General features: G+C 40.7%; 1 long non-coding RNA gene across 3 annotated transcripts in view; it reads right to left on the bottom strand.

The window, feature by feature from the left end:
• Positions 1 to 18415, bottom strand: part of LOC308070013 — a 166562-nt gene that overhangs the window by 84709 nt on the left and 63438 nt on the right. For 2 of the 3 annotated variants that reach the window (XR_013930588.1, XR_013930590.1), the window contains one exon: positions 5189 to 18415. This exon is cut by the window's right edge. This is a non-coding gene — a long non-coding RNA (uncharacterized lncRNA). The remainder of the gene's footprint in view (positions 1 to 5188) is intronic. The other variant, XR_013930589.1, reaches the window with a different exon arrangement.

The following is an 18415-nucleotide window of genomic DNA, read 5'->3' as shown; positions in this document are numbered from 1 at the left end:
TTTTTACACAATGCTGAATAACAAATTCCCCAGGTCTCTGAATTTCTCTTGTAGTCCAAACAGTTCAACATGGAAGCTTATCGCGACAGTTTGCCACGTGGGATGAGCAGAGCAAGGTTCCTATGGCAGTTAACTCATGCTCAAGAACAGTTTTGAAAATCCACAGTTCAATTGCCACTAATGGAGTTTTCCCCTACCCTTTTTCTTTTTTTTTTTTCCAGCTTCATCTGAAAGGGAAGAGTAAAATATCTCACAGCAGCTTTCTTTTTGTGGTTAGGTACTTGGAGAGCAGTTGAATCTTGTGTAGGGTCCATGCAACAAGGGTGAGAGGTTTAATACAGAATTTGACCAAAGACTTTTGATTTTTGTATCTTTCTCAGGCTCCTCTGATGTGGCCTTTCAACCACACCTGTTTTCAAATTAAACTCCTGCTTACAAATACTTCTTCATCAGATCTTTTTGGAACATCCCCGTACGTGATGGATCCAAAGCGTGCAATACCACCAACAGTCTTAGTTTCCATTTGCAGCAGCACCCATGTGGTATACTGGGAATGTAAAACAGCAGCAGTATTTACAGGGAAGACTTTAACTGCTTCCGTAGATAGGGTAAAAAAAGATGTCTTTTTATGCTGTATGTTTCTGTATGCTTTAAATGTATTTACATGTTTCTTCTTTTCTTCTCACCTGCTGAAAAAGCCATCTAACAAACAGGCCTAAACAGAAGTACAGATTGCAGCCACAGAAAGGATGTGATTTCACAGTCAGCGTCATCTGGTTGAACTTTGAAATGCTACTGACCGGGACAGACTTCCCTTTCCACCACCTCACCTGTCTCTCCTCCACGCTGTGTGTCAGCACCTGTGGTTGCACACCTCAGCAGGTGGCCAGATCTGCTCCCCAGTACAGATGCCTGCAACAGCAAGGAAAGGGGACAGACACTCACTCCTTCACCACCTTTTCCACAGTTTAGAAATAGATTAGCCATGGCTGATACAAAACTACACCCTTTTTGGTGATGGAAGGAAACAACAGATTCCCATGTTATTTGCTACACAAGAACAAATCACATTACTAATAAAGAATAAGCATTTGGGATACCTTTATGATACCATGGCCATTGTCGATACAAATGGAAGCAGATATAAGTCAGGCAAATATTTGTTTCAAGAGATGGAACAATAAATGAAAAAATTAAACCAAGTGAAATGAAATTCTAAGAGAAGGTTTTGCGGACAGAGAACTGTAAGGCTTGAACATTCATTTTTCATTACTTTCTCATCTTCATCTGAGAGAATGCTACTTCCAAAACTATATATAATGTTGGTGTAATGCTAATTAGTACTACATGAAAAGCTGGCTTAGGAGGCAGATCTAAACCGAATGGTGGAAAAGGCAATAAACTGGTGGCTTCAGCGGGATTTGGATGAAGCCTTTAATATTTGTTTCTTCCTATTATCCATCTCCCACTCTGCTAAGCTTACAAGGAAGACTGAAGAGAAACTTCAAGAGATGTAAAAGGAGAAGTCTAGGGGACTACAGAATGAACAGTGCAAAAAGCAAGGGTTTTTTTTTTAGAAACAAAAATTCTTGCTTTTGAAGAAAATAAGAGTAATTAAAACCCATATCAGAGAAAGAATTAAACAGAAGAAAAAGGGACAGCTTCCTCTACAGCAGTTAGGGCTATCCATTATCAGTGCCAAGATATCAGATTAGATAGATCACCACTCCGATCCTGACCGATGACTTCTATCCAGCTCACTGCCCTTCACATCACCACCGATGCCACGGTGCCTCAAGCCTTGATCCTGCAAGACAGCGGGAGGCAGACACCCGTGCTCTGTTCTGCGCCAAGAGATACACAACAGCCATTCCCACGGCAGTCGGGAGGAGCTGCGTGGATACCTATTTCCAGGAAGGGTGGGGTGAGAGCACTTGGAATGCAACTACTGAAAGTTCAAGTCAACAGGTTCGGAAAGTTGGCAAAGACAGCGCAGACAAATAGCTCAAGGTTTGCAGGGCACCTCTGTGACTGGTATAAATCAGAGGAGTACTGCCCAGTTCAAGGGAACCTGCCAATACACGACAGATGAGCACCCACTCCCTTCCAGTGCTCCTCTGAATCTCGGTATCTGAACTGCTTGGATTTCATCCAGCTTTCTAGTGCTTCCTCCAGGCAGGAAGAAGGTAAAAACTGCAAAATGTTCTGCCACAAAGACAAACAAAATCACATTTGATCATGAAAGTGGATCCTCCAGTTTTGCACAACAGTGAAGACAGGAAGAGGAGCTGTAAAAAAGAAGGAACTTCCTCCTCTTCTTCCAAATCCCCACCCTCTAAGTGCTTTCCCGCTGCTGACAGAAATGAAAGTCAGGCCTGGATGAACCCAGCGAAGATACCCAGAGGCACCAGAGCAGTGCCGCGCCCCTCCCAATGCCACACCGCAGTTCAAAGCCTTGCAAGGCTGCAGAACTCCCACCGTGCCGCAGTTCAGCTCCCCACCCAGCCAGCCGCATACCTAGCAGCGTACTCACTTCTCAGCATGTCTCCACTGCAACAATAAGCCCATACCTTCTCTGCCTTCTACCATTAATAGTCACATACTGCTCTCATTGTGCACAAATGACGAGCACCTCTGCTCCTCCTGCTTGCCATCCCTCCCTGTGCAGGTCAGTGCCACCCAAAGCTCTGCATTTGCTGAGCTTTACTGACTGCTTCTGCCTCAGCTCCCCCCTTCCACCTGCTTACTTTGATAGCTGCCTTTCTACACTGCAAGGCTGTCCCACGGCTTTTTGAGTCAACAGACCCTGTAGTAAAGAGGAGCCTTGACAATTCCAGAGGCAGCAGATGTCACACCTCGAGCTGTGGTCACTCCACGCATGCTGTGCACACGCACAGGTTGGCTGCATGAAGTACGCGCTGATGTGCCCCGTGCTGGAGCTACCAAAATTACTTTCCTGTGTATGTGCAATAGTTTTTTTCCTAGCAGGCACTGCCACCTGTTTTGAAAAAGCACCTAGCTGATGTAAAATAAAGGAGAAAGCTTTACTGTGAGCTCTTCAGATGAAGTGTGAGATTTTATTGTGCAGTTGCAGAGGACATCTGGCACCTCCTTCACTGGCTGATGGGATTTGGAGGTGTCTCCACACTAGCCTTGCAACAGACTGCTTAACCCTGCACCTTGCAGTATTCAGGCCTACTGATCAAAGTACAAAATAAAGAGGTCAAAAGCAAAGCAAACCTTTCAAAGCATAGCAGGATTTCATCCAAGTTTAGGAAGAAGTTAATTCCTTAGCAGAGTAAGGACTCTGATACCTGAACTGTTGGTTTAGCCAATATATTGATGATAGCAAAAGACGGCCTCTAGTTGCAAGACCTGGCTCTTAACACCAGCATCCAAACCAACTGAAAGTATCAAGCATTGGGTTCAGCCTGTTACAGAGAGTCAGGCAGGACCCAAACTCTGGACAGAGATTAGAATTTTACTATATTTCAGGGCTGGTGGTGAGAGGGTTCAAATATAGAGTTCTAGGCTTCCTCTGGGAGATCTTCAGTAAAACTATCATAGATTTCTAATCCCCTTCGCTTTCCTACAATGCTGCGGGAGGAGAAAGGAGTGAAAAAAGAGAAAGAAGTTCCCCCTCTTCTTCCCTGTTCTTCCTGTTTTCATGGCTGTTTGTTCAGAGGATTGCTGTTCCACAAGCAAACTAGAGACAAACTCGCCCCAAATATATGTTCTCTCATGTTTCAAGCACTTGCTCTCTGTTCTTGCTGAATGTTTGGTTACAGCATGAAAAATGGGTACGTGGAATGAAGACATTTCCCCTTTGACTAGCACATTTGCAGAAGGTATGTCAAGGATCTGAGGCAAGGGGTATGGGCAAGCTTTCAAGAAAGTTTTTTCCCCCCTTCTCCTTTTCTTGCTTATTGGAAGAGCAATAAATATCAAGCAGACAGGCCCTTCTCACAGTTACAAAGCCTACCTGTAACTGAGCTGGATAATTAGCAGCCTTGAAGATGATATATGACTTTCATTACCCTTTGGGACTGGAGACTAAATGAGGACAGAGCTAATTGCCGTGCAAAGCAGTTTGGCATGAATGAGAAAAATGCAGGCGCTGTCTCCTGCCAAAAAAGGGCCCTATTGCTGCTCTGATCTCATGGCTGGTTTTTGCCGCAGGAGTTCACTTGGTGTCCATAAATCATGGTCTGCTTACAGCTGAAACTGCACTGAGTCATCAACATGCAATAAGCTGAGTGACAGATTCCAGCCTGACTACATTAGAACTTCAGACTTAGTCCGCCCCCCCCAACACTACCCGTACTTAACAGAAAATTAAACCCAGACTATACAGACATGAAGGCTGTGAGAAACACAAGGCTTGTTTACTTGACAATAGTTTTTTAAGACTGATGTTTCCAGGAAATAACATCATGCATTTTGAAAGGGAGAGGGCCGCAAACGCTGAATTTCTAAAATGACCCACTGCTACAGCATTTGGTTTGTCCTTCCTCATATAATTGCTGATTAAAATGTATTACACTCCTTTAATGATCTAAAGTGGCACTTTGTCATCTTAGTTCTTATGGAGATGGATTTAGTCAGCTATCTGAGAAAATATTTTGCTGCTCTTTAAAATTAGGCCAGAAGAACCTGAAATCTGATTGCAAATCTGCTTCCAAAGTGACCTGGGGCACATGAACATCCATATTGTAGCCTTAAAAAGTGTGGGCTTCGGGGCAATCTAAACCATCAATGCAAAAAGGAGTCCTTGAAGATACTCTTTTTCTCTCCCCAGTCTGTTTTACAGAAGATCTTTTTGCTTTTCCCTAAAGGTACCTTAGGTCTATTTTTTTTTTAATGGAAGAGATTGTGCTGAATTTGCAATATGGTATCCTGTCAGATCCTAATCAATTAGCCCACATCAGCTCAGTATAAGGCAGATACCAATTTAACTCACAGAGCTAAGCCTTCTGATTTTCTCTAAGGGCAGTCACATAATTCATTCTTTGTAGTGCCAAATTATATTTGACATTTAATTTAAAACTCAAGGTACCATAATGCAAAATCTCACTAAAAATAATGGTGATAAAGCAGAGGAACATTTCATTTGACAGTGAGGATTTTTTCAGCTTATTTATGCACCCAAACTTTTCTCCTCCCCCACCTTTCAAAGCCCCAAACTCACCCCTGCTGGTTCTCCAGGCAATCACTTTCAGGTGATTTTAGCCTCTACAGGTGCCTGCATACAGTAAAGGGGCACTTGAAGGTGAAGCAGAAAAGCTGGCTGCTGCTTGCCTTTTGGTGGGTGAGATCTCCTCTCCCTGATGACACATAAGCTCAGACATTTCATGTATCATTGCAGCTGTAGCTAGTAGAAGGAAATATTTCAAGAGAGTGGCTGGGCTAACTGGAATGGTTGTGTGTGGACTGGGGAAGGGGGGAGTCAGCCCGAAAAGGTTGAGGTTTTTTTTGCTTTTAGAAGACCCATGCCCCCCCCAAAACCCCAATAAAAACAGATTAATGGCTTCATTCACCACTCTCTGCCATGCAGTAACTTCACTTATGGCCACCTGGCACAATGGAACTGTTGGTTCATGACGCATGGCCAGACTGACAATACGACTTCACGCATAGGTAACAATAAAAAGACTGAGTTCTCCTTTCCTGAACGTGCAATACACCGCCAAACCATGGGGAGTTCTAGCCATGGGCTCCATCAGCACTTCCAGTGGGTGAACAATCAAACTCTAATAAAAACACTAGTTGGAAAAAACATGCAGCCGTCTCTGTCAAGGTAAGTTGCTTGTAGGGACTAACTATTTCTGCTGGTAGAGTGCAAAAAGCTCAGCAGCCTGTGGCTTGCCTGGCTAATCCAGAGCAGCTCTATGGGAAGAGAAGGTAATGTATAACAGTAGGTTCTCTGCTTTGTTGAGACACCACCACACAGCAATCAGCAAAGTACATCGGTAGTGCAATCCTCCTGTGAGTGACTCAACTTTGGTCCTGTCAAAAAACAGCTAGTACTTTGCAATAAAAAGAAGCAAATGTCTAATGTTCTCATCATTTATGTGCCAGATTAGCTCTTGGGGGAAGGAAAAAAAAAATAAATCACTGGTCGCAACATGCTTCTCAACACAAGATGGATGACTCGTATTCTGGGATGTTAGGTCTTACTGTGAATTTCAGTCCCTCATTAAGATGAATACAGTCCAGGGCTGAACTCTGGTATTTCTGGAGCGAGTCTGTAGGCCTCAGGTTAGACATTCTTCCTTTAGTTAGCATTTGCATGCAGGTGCATGCATACCCTACTGGGAGTCAGGCTCAGAATCTTGCCCATTTGCCCATGCGAACAGATCCATTTCTTTTAGTACTTGCTGTACGCTCCACGTTTATTTTCTAGGATACACAGAGTATTATCTGGGGTACAAAACGTGGACAGGAAATAAAGATGCTGTGTATCATAGTGAGAGAGGACATTATCAGCAGCCTTGGAAATGAAAGAAACTGGATTTGATGTTGATGCAGTATTATGCCTATGTGACAGATTTAAATTAGCGAAACAATTGTGATGGTGTAACGCTGCTGTAAGATTTTCCTACATTCCACCAAATTCTATTGTGAAATATAAAAACCCAAACCCAAAAACTTCTGGAAAAGCAACACTTCAACGTTCTATAACACAGAGGGCTCCTTTCTATGGTATGTATCCTGTGATTCAGCTCTTCCAGACTTCCTGAGCAGAGACTGTATCAAGATATTTTTTTTTTCAGAAGGAAGGATTTTGCTTTTTAATTGCAAGGACAAGTGTACCCTTCACAAGTTTAGATAATTGTTTTCTTAATCTAATTATACTTTGGCATTTATGGCATCCTGTGGCAAAGAGTTCCACAGTTTATTAATGTTTTTTACGTGGAAAAGCACTCCCATTTGTTTAAGCACTATTATGATTTTCAGAAACAGAGAGTAAACATTCCCCTATTACTTCTTCATACAATTTAAGACTCTATCAAGAGGAATTATGCAGCCTTCGGACCTCTTCCCTAAGCTCATTGTACTTGGCATCTTCTCATATAGAAACTTTTCCAGAAATTGGCTCACTGCTGTTACCTTTTCTAAATCTTGTATGTAGCATCTTTTTGAGTCGAGAACAATAAATAAGTATAATTTTCAAGACGTGAACCTGTTATATATTCATATCATGGACTTAATATTCAGTATTGTCCCAGTATTTTTTGCCATTTGGAATCTCTAGGTAGACAGAAGTGAAAAGAAACCCCACCCTATAACTGCTCACCAACTTAACAGCAGTATTTTAGCACACAGAAATACATGTGCACCAAATCTTCAGAGCATTTCCAGCAACTAAAGATTTTGTACCAAGTTCTTGAGAAAATTCAGCTTGGCAAATATTTTTTCAGAATAGTTTGAATGTTTTCAAAAAGGAAATGATGAAAGTACTAATGTGACTGCATTGCCTTAAGGAAGCTGGATTAGCTAAATGGCCATTTTAGTAGCCTATTTATATCACTAAGATTTTACTGTTGCACAGATAGAAGCTTTAAAAATAATGAATAGTTTAAAATGGTAGTAAAACGTACACAGAGAGTAAATATGCAGATTAGAAAACTGACATTTTGGACCACGAAGCAGCTTTAAATGGAAGTGATGGGATAAATGCATTGTCTGAGATTTCAGACCTTCAGATACTTCAGTTGGTTCCAAGTACCAAGAAGTTTAGGCGGCACTTTCACAGAAAAATACATAAATACGGAAACAAGAGTCCAATTTACACTTTCTGAAGTCCTTATCCTTAATCTATTTTCATATATAAGATTTATCATACTGCTTTGCCAGGGGTGTATCAAATATGGGGAACTGACTCAGAGCCCTTGCATTCAGTAAGGAAACTGCTTTTTAATTACACTGTGCAAAAACATTAGTGATAAAACCACCGTATAAACACAAACCAAAAACTAAATTATGGGGTAGGAAGCCATAAGGACTGGAATGCAGAGACTGAAAGGGAGAATACAAATGATCTCATGACACTTACACAGTCTAATTTCTGGAGAAAATTCTACTTCAATTTACAGCAATGTAAAGCAGGCTCAGAAATCATATTGTTTCCTCCTCATTTAAAATACTGCCAGCCAAATGTGTTATGTTTTTGAGTCCTTTATGATACAGGATCCTACAAGTAATAGCACAGACACATTTGTGACCATCCTTAATGATAGATATTTGTGCAAAGATTTCAGCAAGCTCTATACTGCTCCAATTTAAACTCATTGAAATCCCGCTCAGCTCTGTTGTAGAATAACTCTCCACATAATTTAAAACTGTGTTTGACCACAATTCTGGGTCCTTATTATATCTGTATTGAGAAGCGTCTTCCAAAGCACAAGCAGCAATCACTTAGAACAATTTGAATTCCCTGACTAGTGTCTGTCCATCCTAGCCAAGGAGCTGGAGCACCTTATGTTTACTCATCACTGCTTGATCAAAATATTTCTGGAATTCCAGGTTAATTAGCACCACAATAGTTCAAGTACTGTAAGAAGCGACCACACGCTTTTGAAATGGGATAAGCTGGGGTTGCTGCTGTTCCACATGCAATAATAATCAATCCCCTAGCCAAAACCAATAAAGTCTAAATTGACAGATAACAAAAGATGAAAAAAAAAAAAAGAAAAAAATATTACTCTCACTTTATAGCTTAGGAAACAAAAGCTAAGAGAGAACAAATATTTTGCCCAAGATTGCCAAGACTGGGCAAAACAAGGACAAAAATTGAATTCAGATTTCTTCAGACTCATTATGGATCCTGTATCGCAAAATCATTTTGCTCAGTGAATGAATGGCAAAGTCCAGCAGCCTACTGAATTCAGCAGGAAGAGCTCTTGCTATTTCCCAAGGGGATTTTGATCAGAGTCCATTGGGCTACTCAATGAACATAGCTAAAGGAAACTTACAGCTAGAATAAAGCAGAGGCCATACCACAGCAGACTGGATTTCTTTTTCTTTTTTTAAAGGCATCTCTAACTCAATGGCCATGAATAATATAATATTCATGGAGTCCCATCTGGTGTTCAGTTCTGTGTATAAAAAGACTTTGTGTTGTTGGTCCAATAATTCCAACAAAAACCGGTAAAGTGATACACAGACCCTTGAAAACAGTAGGGGGTTTAAAAAAAAATAACAAATTGAATAAAGGAGAAAAAAAAAAAAAAGCTTGCTTTAGTCTGAAGGGAATAAAATTGAAGCCTTTTAACCTTACACATAAGTTCCACATCATTGCTTTTTAAAATCAGTTGAAAATCATTTAAAATCAAATTGATTTTGGCTTTTACATTCAGATGCACTTCAGCTTTTCACTTACTCGCCTATACAAGTAATGTCTTCAGCCAACCTGTGTTTAAAATTGGTTGAAAATCAGTTTGTATGTTCACATGCTTATTGGAATTTTCTCATTTCCATTTCACTCAGAGCCAATCATGATCAGATTAACTTGCAGGGGAATATGTCAAGAGGCAGATTTCATGGGTGTTTTAGCAAAGAAATGGTTCCTAATGTAGTGAAACATTTTTTGCTTATAACATGTTGTCTATTGCCCATTTTGCGTCAATAAATGTGGAGATGGATAATCAGAACCATTTATATTTATTCCGAAAAGCTCTCTTCTCCATCATGTGTAGACCCATAATCAATCATTAAAGAACTGTAAAATCACAGAAGAATATTTCTGAGTTTACATCTGCTTCTTTTCACTAACAAAATCGGGAATATCTGCAGCCTTCCATGTATGGAGTGGCAGGGTAGGCTCCTGAACTGGACGCTCCTCTGCTCACCTGCTGCCATCCAACTGTGGATCATTTGGATTGGGTAACTGCTGTCTGAACTGACATTTAGTCATCCAGTCTGAAAGGAAGTATGCTGAAATGATGCAACATAACACGCAATCAAGGCTGTAATAGGACATAGAACACCTGCCATTGACTTGGATAGGAAGGATAAAATGCTCTGAATTGCTTTGTTTTCAACAGTCTCTTCCCCATACTCCTCACATGTCCACTTTTACTTAATTTGTCACTGACGCTTTAAGGAGAGAGGAATGGCATAGCAGGAGAACAAGAAAATGTGAAGCAGATGCCCAAGTTCTATTACTGACTCTGTTAGTGACTGGGTAAGCTGTTTATAGCATTGTATCAAGTTCATTGAGTTAGATGGCTCAGTTTTAGGTTTCCAAACTGAGATGATGTACACGGTCTGCTTTCCACTGTGAGTCAGGACTTCAACACTCATCATCTTCAAAGAGTTAGAATGAGTCTGTAAGGTGGCGAATGCCTCAAGTTCTGCATCTAAAACCTGAAGATTTGTACTTAAATGATGTCAGGAAAGTACTGAGTGTAAGCTCGCAGTAAGTCAATATACTTGCCTGTAAATGAGAAATTAAAAATGCATCATGAGGAGAGATGTTGTGAGTTCACATGGTGCTTTAAAGTCCTCTGTAAATCTCAATCGAGAAGTCAAAAATCCATGTGCAAATATTACATTGCAGAGATGATGAGTGGGAATGGAGTGGGAGGTTATATAACCTGATAATATCAAGGATCTGAAAGAGATTAAACTATTTAACTATTCAGCAGTGAAAAGAAATCAAGAAGGATCACTGCAGACAAGGAATGGGAAGACAATATAGAAACTGACTTGCACAGTCTGACATTCCGCTTCAAAGGGTATTAGCGCTAGAGAGTGGTTACAAAACTATAAGTCTTTAAAAACAAGTCTGATTTAATAAATATTTACTAAATTGTATAAGAATTGCCTGGCATCAAGCTATAAATATTAAATTGCAATGTAAACATTAAAAGAATGATGTTTTTTCAAATAATCAATTTAAGATTATAAGAATTTTTGGATTAAACATAACAAAAAAATAAACAAAAAATATCCCTGAGAGTCAAACAAAAACCCTGATGGTTAGATTCCAAAAGAACAATCCACTCAGAATTCCTTTCATGTGCCAACAACTATTATTTATATTGTTTATGCACTTTCATCATGACAGCCCTAACACTGAGCAGAGCAGATAGAGTCTAACAGTTACCACATTAGAAAAAAGCTCTCGGAAGGTAAATAAAGTGAAGCGAGGCTATATTTTTGTATCTTGGGAGATGTAAGGCCATTCTGATATTCTGTTTGTATTGATTATTTTATATCGTTTAATGAATTTCTGTACTCTCTCTATAAAATAAATGCTGGCCCAATGAATAGAGCCTGCGTTTAAAGGAACCACCCTATTAAAACTAGTTGTGTTTGTGCCTGGAGAATCAGAACTGTTCCAGGCAGTTTGTTTCAGATTTTACTTGAAAGCTTCTATTCCATTAGTATCACGTTGTTTCTGAGACAAAGCTCAGCCATAGCATCTTTCCCCTTTAAAAGGTAATGACACCATCTAAGCAAAAATAACAGTGGGGGGAAAAAAAAGACGACCCCCATTACAGCAAACTGTGGTATTAATGAAATTCTGTTTGTATTAAAATTTTCTTTCAACCCCGGTCTTCCTGTTCAGGGGGATAGTGTCAACCTGTCAAACTTTTAATCAAGAGCAGTTCATTGATGCTTCCATTATGTCAAAAAGCCTCACCTAGGTGACTTCAAGGGGAGACAGCAGGTCTGACTTTCTCAACATCCAAGGCTATGAATTTTTCATTTCTCACCCCCAACTTTTAATTTCTAGTGCATGTATATGAATAGACACAATGTATTTTTTTATTTCAGAAAATCTATAATTAGTGTAGATTTTCAATCAAGTCATAAAGCCAAGAGAATAATTATAAAAAAAAAAAAAAAAGAGTTAAATACATGAAAGGTTACTTACTTAAATTGTAAGTGGCTGAAAATCTATGCCGTCAGAAAATCTTTTAACATGAAGCTACTCCAGCCAGAATTTCACAATATAGCATCATGATTCACAATCTAGAATCTGCTAGAAATGGTTTCACTGAGGTGTTGCATTTGTAGACATGCTGATATTAATGACATAATTCAACATACTAAATAAACCTCACTTTATCACACAGAACTCAAATCTGAGGCCAGATGCTGACCTCCGGCAGTAGCTGCTTTCCAGCAATCAGTAAGAATGAAAGGGACAAAGTGTCACTTTAGCCAAGTACTTGTATCTTCACAGTCTGTTGGGAGAATGCTGGATTCGGAACACACAAACAAAAAAACCTAACCATATAGCTTGACAATGCCTTCCTCTGCAGCGTATCACTCACTAATCTGCTACAGATGGAGTTACAAGGGAACTGTGACTAGGAACATCTCTCTCTCTCTGATCCCAGGGAACTGAAATGACTCCTTGAGGGTGTTAGGGTGATGGTAACTGAAAGCAGCCTTAAGACCATTCTGATTTCCATTTCAATATTAGCATGGTATATGGTTGACCCAGTGTGAAAGTCAAAAAGATTTTCATACCCTATGCTGCAGTCAGAGGACATGTCCCAGGGAAAAGCCCAGTCCTCCTAGCTTCTCAATTTGGTCCTCCAAAAGTTTGACTGAATTTCTATAATACAGTTTTTGCTTCTACAGTTTATACCCTAATGAGGAACAAACCTCCTTTTTTGCATTCACAGTAATATTCAGTATTTATCAGTTAGATGTACAGTGAGATGCGTTTGGACTGAAAATACTGTTGGTTCATGATCAGGAAGTGAAGTCAGGGAGAATTATGATATCCTGAAGGTATGGTTAAAGGAGCCTCCAGACCTTGGGGTTTTAAATAAGTTTGAAAAGGCATATTAATGGGGAGTGTTCCACATAATCCATCTAAATAATTTACTCTTTGCCATTCTGCCAAAAGAAAGATTCTCATCCAAACACTTTGGTGGTTTCTGCTGTTTTTTTTAAACATACCATGTATAATTAGAAGATGACTATATGGGTCATTTATAAAGCCAAACAACAAGACCAGAACTCTAGTAATGTGAAATGACCAGCTAATTACAACGCTGGTTTAAATTATGTTCCGAGGTATTACTTGTTCTTTCCAAAATAGGCTGGATATCTGTACTATTTATTCAGCCCCAAAGACCAATTTCATTCTTGCAAACATATTGCACGTTTAAAATGTAGCAAGGTTTAAATCATCCAAGATCATTGTTTTAACTTCCAGCATTTCATTATTCTACTTAATGGTTTGCACATTGTTTTACACAAGTACAATATAATTTTATTGTATGATGTCAGAAAAATACATGTCCCATTTGCTTCCAAAAGAGATGAGAGGTGATGGACTAGGAGACCTAAACTACAAGGATGTTTTGCTTATAGACAGGAAAAGCTCAGGGTTGTTCAACATATGCTTAATTGGGAAGATACACACTCAGAGTATTAGCAACATATACACATCTGAATTAGTCCGCCCCTCAAGATCGGATTGACAGAAATATAAAGAAACTGGGCCAGCCCAGTCTTTCTCCCATTGTAGTCAACTAGGATGTTGACAGCTTTAACTAGGCCAAGCAAAGGTCTTAATTTAGGCCCCGTGGCTTCTGCACTGGAGCAGGTTTGTGGCTGGGGATCATAGCTTTGAGACAGCCATCTGGGGAGTGAAGTACTACAGGTGCCAGGTCGTTCCTCAGAATGCAGAGGAACTGAAGGTAGAGCCAGCAGCCTCTGCCACAGCTTCCTTCTCCCCCTGGGGAACCTCAGCTGGCAGCACCTAGGGGGTCAAGAACCACGCAGGAGCAGTTTATTTCACAATCTCTAGGACTGCAGGTGCCACTGGCTAGAGAAATGGAAACAACAGGACCCACAATGAGAGGAAAGCATTCTGATGGGTTGCCTGTGCAAAGTGTAGATACTTATCTTTAGTGTTAGAAGCTCTATCAGGAATTTTAAAAATATATTTCATATAAATTTTCATATAAAATAAAATATATCTCAAAATTGTTCTTTTGGGTGCAACACAAAACCCTGCTTTTTCACAAAAATATTTTTAGCAAATATTTCCACAAAGCACATCCAGTGTAACAGCAGCACTGCATCTGCAAAGCTGCTTAAGGATGGGTACTTCCCAAGTGCCCTCAGTTACTCGTGTTCCATTTGCCTTGACCTGTTGCATCACATTCCGTGATATCAAACTGCCATCATGTTCCATTTTAGAAGTGATTACACTCCATTGGTGGGCAAAGTTGCTGCTTGCTGAGTGTTTGTGAGGTTTGATTAATTAGTGCTTATGAAGTGCTTTGAAATTCTTGCATGAATAATGTTACAGAAACACTGAATATTGCTGCTGCTATACAGGCAGGTACATGATTAAAGATTTGATGTTGTAAGGTGTGGCTGGGCCTTACCTTCTCTTTGGGAAAATGTTCTGGTTTCCTCCGAATTCCCTCTGGCAAGCTAGTTCAGTCTTCCAACCAAACCAAACCAAAACACTTCAATCATTCTAGGGTAGGGGAAAATAATAAAAAAAAGATTAGATGAAGGATATTTCTGAGAACTCATTGCCTGTCTAGGATATTGCACCTCTAGGTGGTCTGATAAACTTCAAGGGCACCTTGGTGATTAAGTTCATTCTCAGACTAACTCCATTTTCTTCAATTTTTTTTTTTTTTTAATCAACTACAACAGCTCTTTTAATTGCTTTCTCCTCTGGGTATTTTACATAGACACCTGACTGCCTGTTAAAGCGTCTTCCTAAAGTATCTTTATCTGTGATACCCTCCCTTTGGCTGGAGAGACTCACCTGTCCCCCTGATCTCTCCCGCCCAAAGGGAGCTGTTACATGTTGTATCCCTTTCCATCATCTCTGACTGTGAACCTGACAGCTCCCATCTGCTCTGAGAATTACAACTCCCCACAGGCGATTCATTCTTGGCTAAGGCAGGAACCTGCAGGGCTAAGCCCACAGCCAGCCTTAAAAGACCCAAGCCAAAGATAATTATTGCACAGACTTACCTGTTTAAAGATTTCTCCAACTTGCCCATAGCTGCCATACTTGGCTGGGGCTATTACCATGCTGTCGTGGCCCTCCAAGAGCACGCTGCTTCATAAAGTGAAGGCCAGGATTCCTCTGTCCAACGCACAGGTGCCCGGTGCCATTTGAGAGGCCGTATGGCATCCAGGACATCTGCACGGGAATAGCAGGTATGACGCAGGACCTAAAGCAGACTGACACTCCACCAGGGCGGCAAATAGATGCCAGGCAGGCTACTCAGTAACAGCTAAAACAACTCTGGGTGCCAATGATGAAGCCACCAAGGTTCTCTGCACTGTTCAAGTTCCCCATGTCCTGTTATTATTGAGGGCACTCAAAAGGATCAGTTACACAGACCCTCTGTATTGATGACACATTTTGCATCCCTTTTGTCTTGCTTACACTAACCTAACAAACTACAGTCCCCTGGTGCCCTCTTTGATTCCAGTCCAGCATGATGTCTTGAGTTTCATTTTTCCTGCTCGTTCCACTGATTTCACATCTTGCACCCAATAACAACTTCTTTGCTGTTACTTTTTGTAATAACTTTGTGGCTAATTTCGTGGACACCATCCTGCATACAGTAACCTCTCGGTTTTATGTCCTTTGTGCTTCCTTACTTTCTTAAGAACTGTGAAGGAAAAAATATCAATTGGTTTTGCCCCAGGCTTTAGTAGACATGCTTACCTAGACTGCAAGGACAGTGTCTGAGTGCATCTCTCTTTAAACCGTAGGAGCATTTAGCACATATAAGGTTCAAAATAACCAGGCCAAACACCTTTATCATCTACCTAACACTGCCATCAGCTTCTCGGCTGTCGTCAAGGCTGATGCCATCTTCCTGTTCTGTTGCGTGTTTTCAGGGACATAAATCTCACACAGAAGTTTCTAAAGGCACCAAAATGTTCAAATGCTTAGATGAAGGGTATCAGGAACTTTTCACTGGGTCCCAATGAGTGAGGTATAGCACATCTCAAAATCCATGCCTTCAGTTTTCTGATCATTGCTCTTGTCCATGCACCTTCCAGAAACTGGGTTAGTAATCTACTGTGGCCATAAAGTTTCTTTCACTGGAAATTAACAAGTCTGTTCTGACCTTTTCCCAGGGCTGGGCTGGGATTTCATGAGGCATTTCTTGTCAATCACTATGTTCTTTGCACAGCTTGCACTGTTCCATGTATGCTTTCAACTGGGTATTCATGCCTGGCCTGTAGATACATTTCCTGGCTCATCTCAGGCATGTCTCTATCCCCAGGTGTGAAATATGTATCCACTGCATGATCTCAGCTCTTAAATCTCCTGGGATTACTGTTCGCTTCCACTTAAAACAAAATCCATGCAGTTCTTCATTCACGTCCTAGTGTGGCTGGGGGTGGGCACAACCTCCTGTGGCACTCACTCCTTTCTCTCTGGCTGACCATGGATTGCAAACCGCTTTACTGCCTGTCACACACCGTGCTGATCTGTTGGACTGCCTTTAACGGCTCCATCTGAAGGAGCAGACTCAGTAGTAACTTTTCACCTTGTTGTTTACCCTTTCGGCATGTATGAGGACTCCATCGGTAAATGCTGCAGTCTGCACCTTTACACCAGAGCTGTTTCTACTCCTCTTTCTCAGGCACCCCCACGTGAGCACTTTAGGCGCTCTGCAAACTTGTAATTCTTTAGAAACTTCTGCTCCACTTGCAACTTTCTTCTCTAAATGCCTGTTTTTTCTAATTTTTGAGCATTCTCACAAGATTCCACATAGTTTTCAGTGCAGTGGTCAAGAAAAGTCCAGTGTGATAGATCCATAGTTGGGCTCGCTTTCAGTCTGCCTTCATCCAACCTGATGTTTTGTCTCCAGCATCCATCTAGAAAAGCTATCGCAGGTAAATATCGAGGATCTTCACTGTCTATTACTTGACATCTCTTTCCTGCAGTAAAGATGTCCTCAGCTATCAATGTTGGTTGATGGCAAGAGGCATGGTATTCAGTTAATATAAAATAGCTTGGATTTGGAGCTGACACTGGGAAGCATTTGTGCTCATCAATACCTGCTAGAAGGTGTGGCAAAGGTTGTCAGGCAGCTGAACAGCTCTTCCTCTTCAGCATGCCACAGTAATTGATTCGCTGATTTCCTCCTGAAGTCTCTAACCACCTACTCCATCATGACAGGATACATCCACACAGAAAATAACCCACATAAAAAGGGCACAGATGGGAGTGGACAGAATGAAGGTGTACGCCTGGCCCAAGCCAGGTGATTACTGCTACTTTGCCAATTAAAATCACATCGCTGCTTTTGCCGCTTTAACAATAAGCACCTATTTTACATTCAGCTCTTTGTTTCAGAGCAGATGTGTCCATTCTTACTTTTTAAACTATGTCACCTTTCTTTAACGTGGGCTTAGGTTAATAAACCTAAGCATCAAGCAGTGCTTAAAAGCTGGCTTCACAGGATGATAACTGATGAGGGAATTGCTTTTAATTACTGTACAAGTGAGTAGATAAAAATCACAGTCCTAATAATCAGCTCCAGAAACTGACAGCAGCAAAGTCTCACATTTCAAATGTGGATTATTTTTTCTTTCAGCATTCAGCTACAGAAGGCAAATGTTAGTGGTTGGATCATCTTCTGTAAGCAAGCCAAAGTTATGTGTAACATTTTTGGACGCTAATAGGACACAGTTCTGGCAGAACAGAAATAAGGGTAACGTTAAAGATTAGAGCAAGCTTAGAAAGAAAGAAAAGCACTTTTCTCAATCCAGACTTGCAGAAGAACAATCATCTCACCTACATCTGCTGCTAGAACTTTTCAAGTCCAAGGACAGCAAAAGCAAACAACTGACTCGCACAGCTATCAAAAGTCAGAGAGAGCATGAGGCTTCCCAGATTGCCTTCAAAACCAGCAGCATTTGGCCAGTTACCATCCACACCAGGCTAATGTATTTTTAATAGTTCACCTCCTAAAGAGATAACTGCAAGGCCATGAGATGCAAATTAGCCAGCCAGAATTGAGTGAGTTTGTGCTATGAGAAATTTCAGGGGAGGATGAAATAAATGAAAGTAGGAATACAAACTGGGTTTGGTGCTCTGGTGAGAAGAGAAAAATGTGCTCGTGAAGCCCAGCAAAACTTTCTTTTTCTGGTTTATTAGGTGTTTGCAAAAAATTCTCAGTTGCAGAGTACGACATGTTCTTTTTCTGAAGACTCATCGACAGCGCAGAGGCTCTGATAAATCAGCTGCTTTCTTTTTTAGCCAACTATGCAGTGTATGGGAAGCTGAGGCTTGTATTATGGCTTTGTTAAAACATTAGATGCTGCCTGAAAGCTGCCATGTGAACTCCATTTTGAATGTATTTCAGTGCAGGTTTTTACAATAGGAAAAATAAACAATTAGCAGCTCAGGAAACCAGGATCTAAAATACTGTAGACATGGATT

This window comes from Falco punctatus (assembly GCF_963210335.1).
Source record: "Falco punctatus genome assembly, chromosome: 9".
Classification (NCBI taxonomy): Eukaryota; Metazoa; Chordata; class Aves; order Falconiformes; family Falconidae; genus Falco; species Falco punctatus.
Note: the sequence above shows the minus strand (reverse complement) of the source record. Positions and strands in the feature narration are given on the sequence as shown.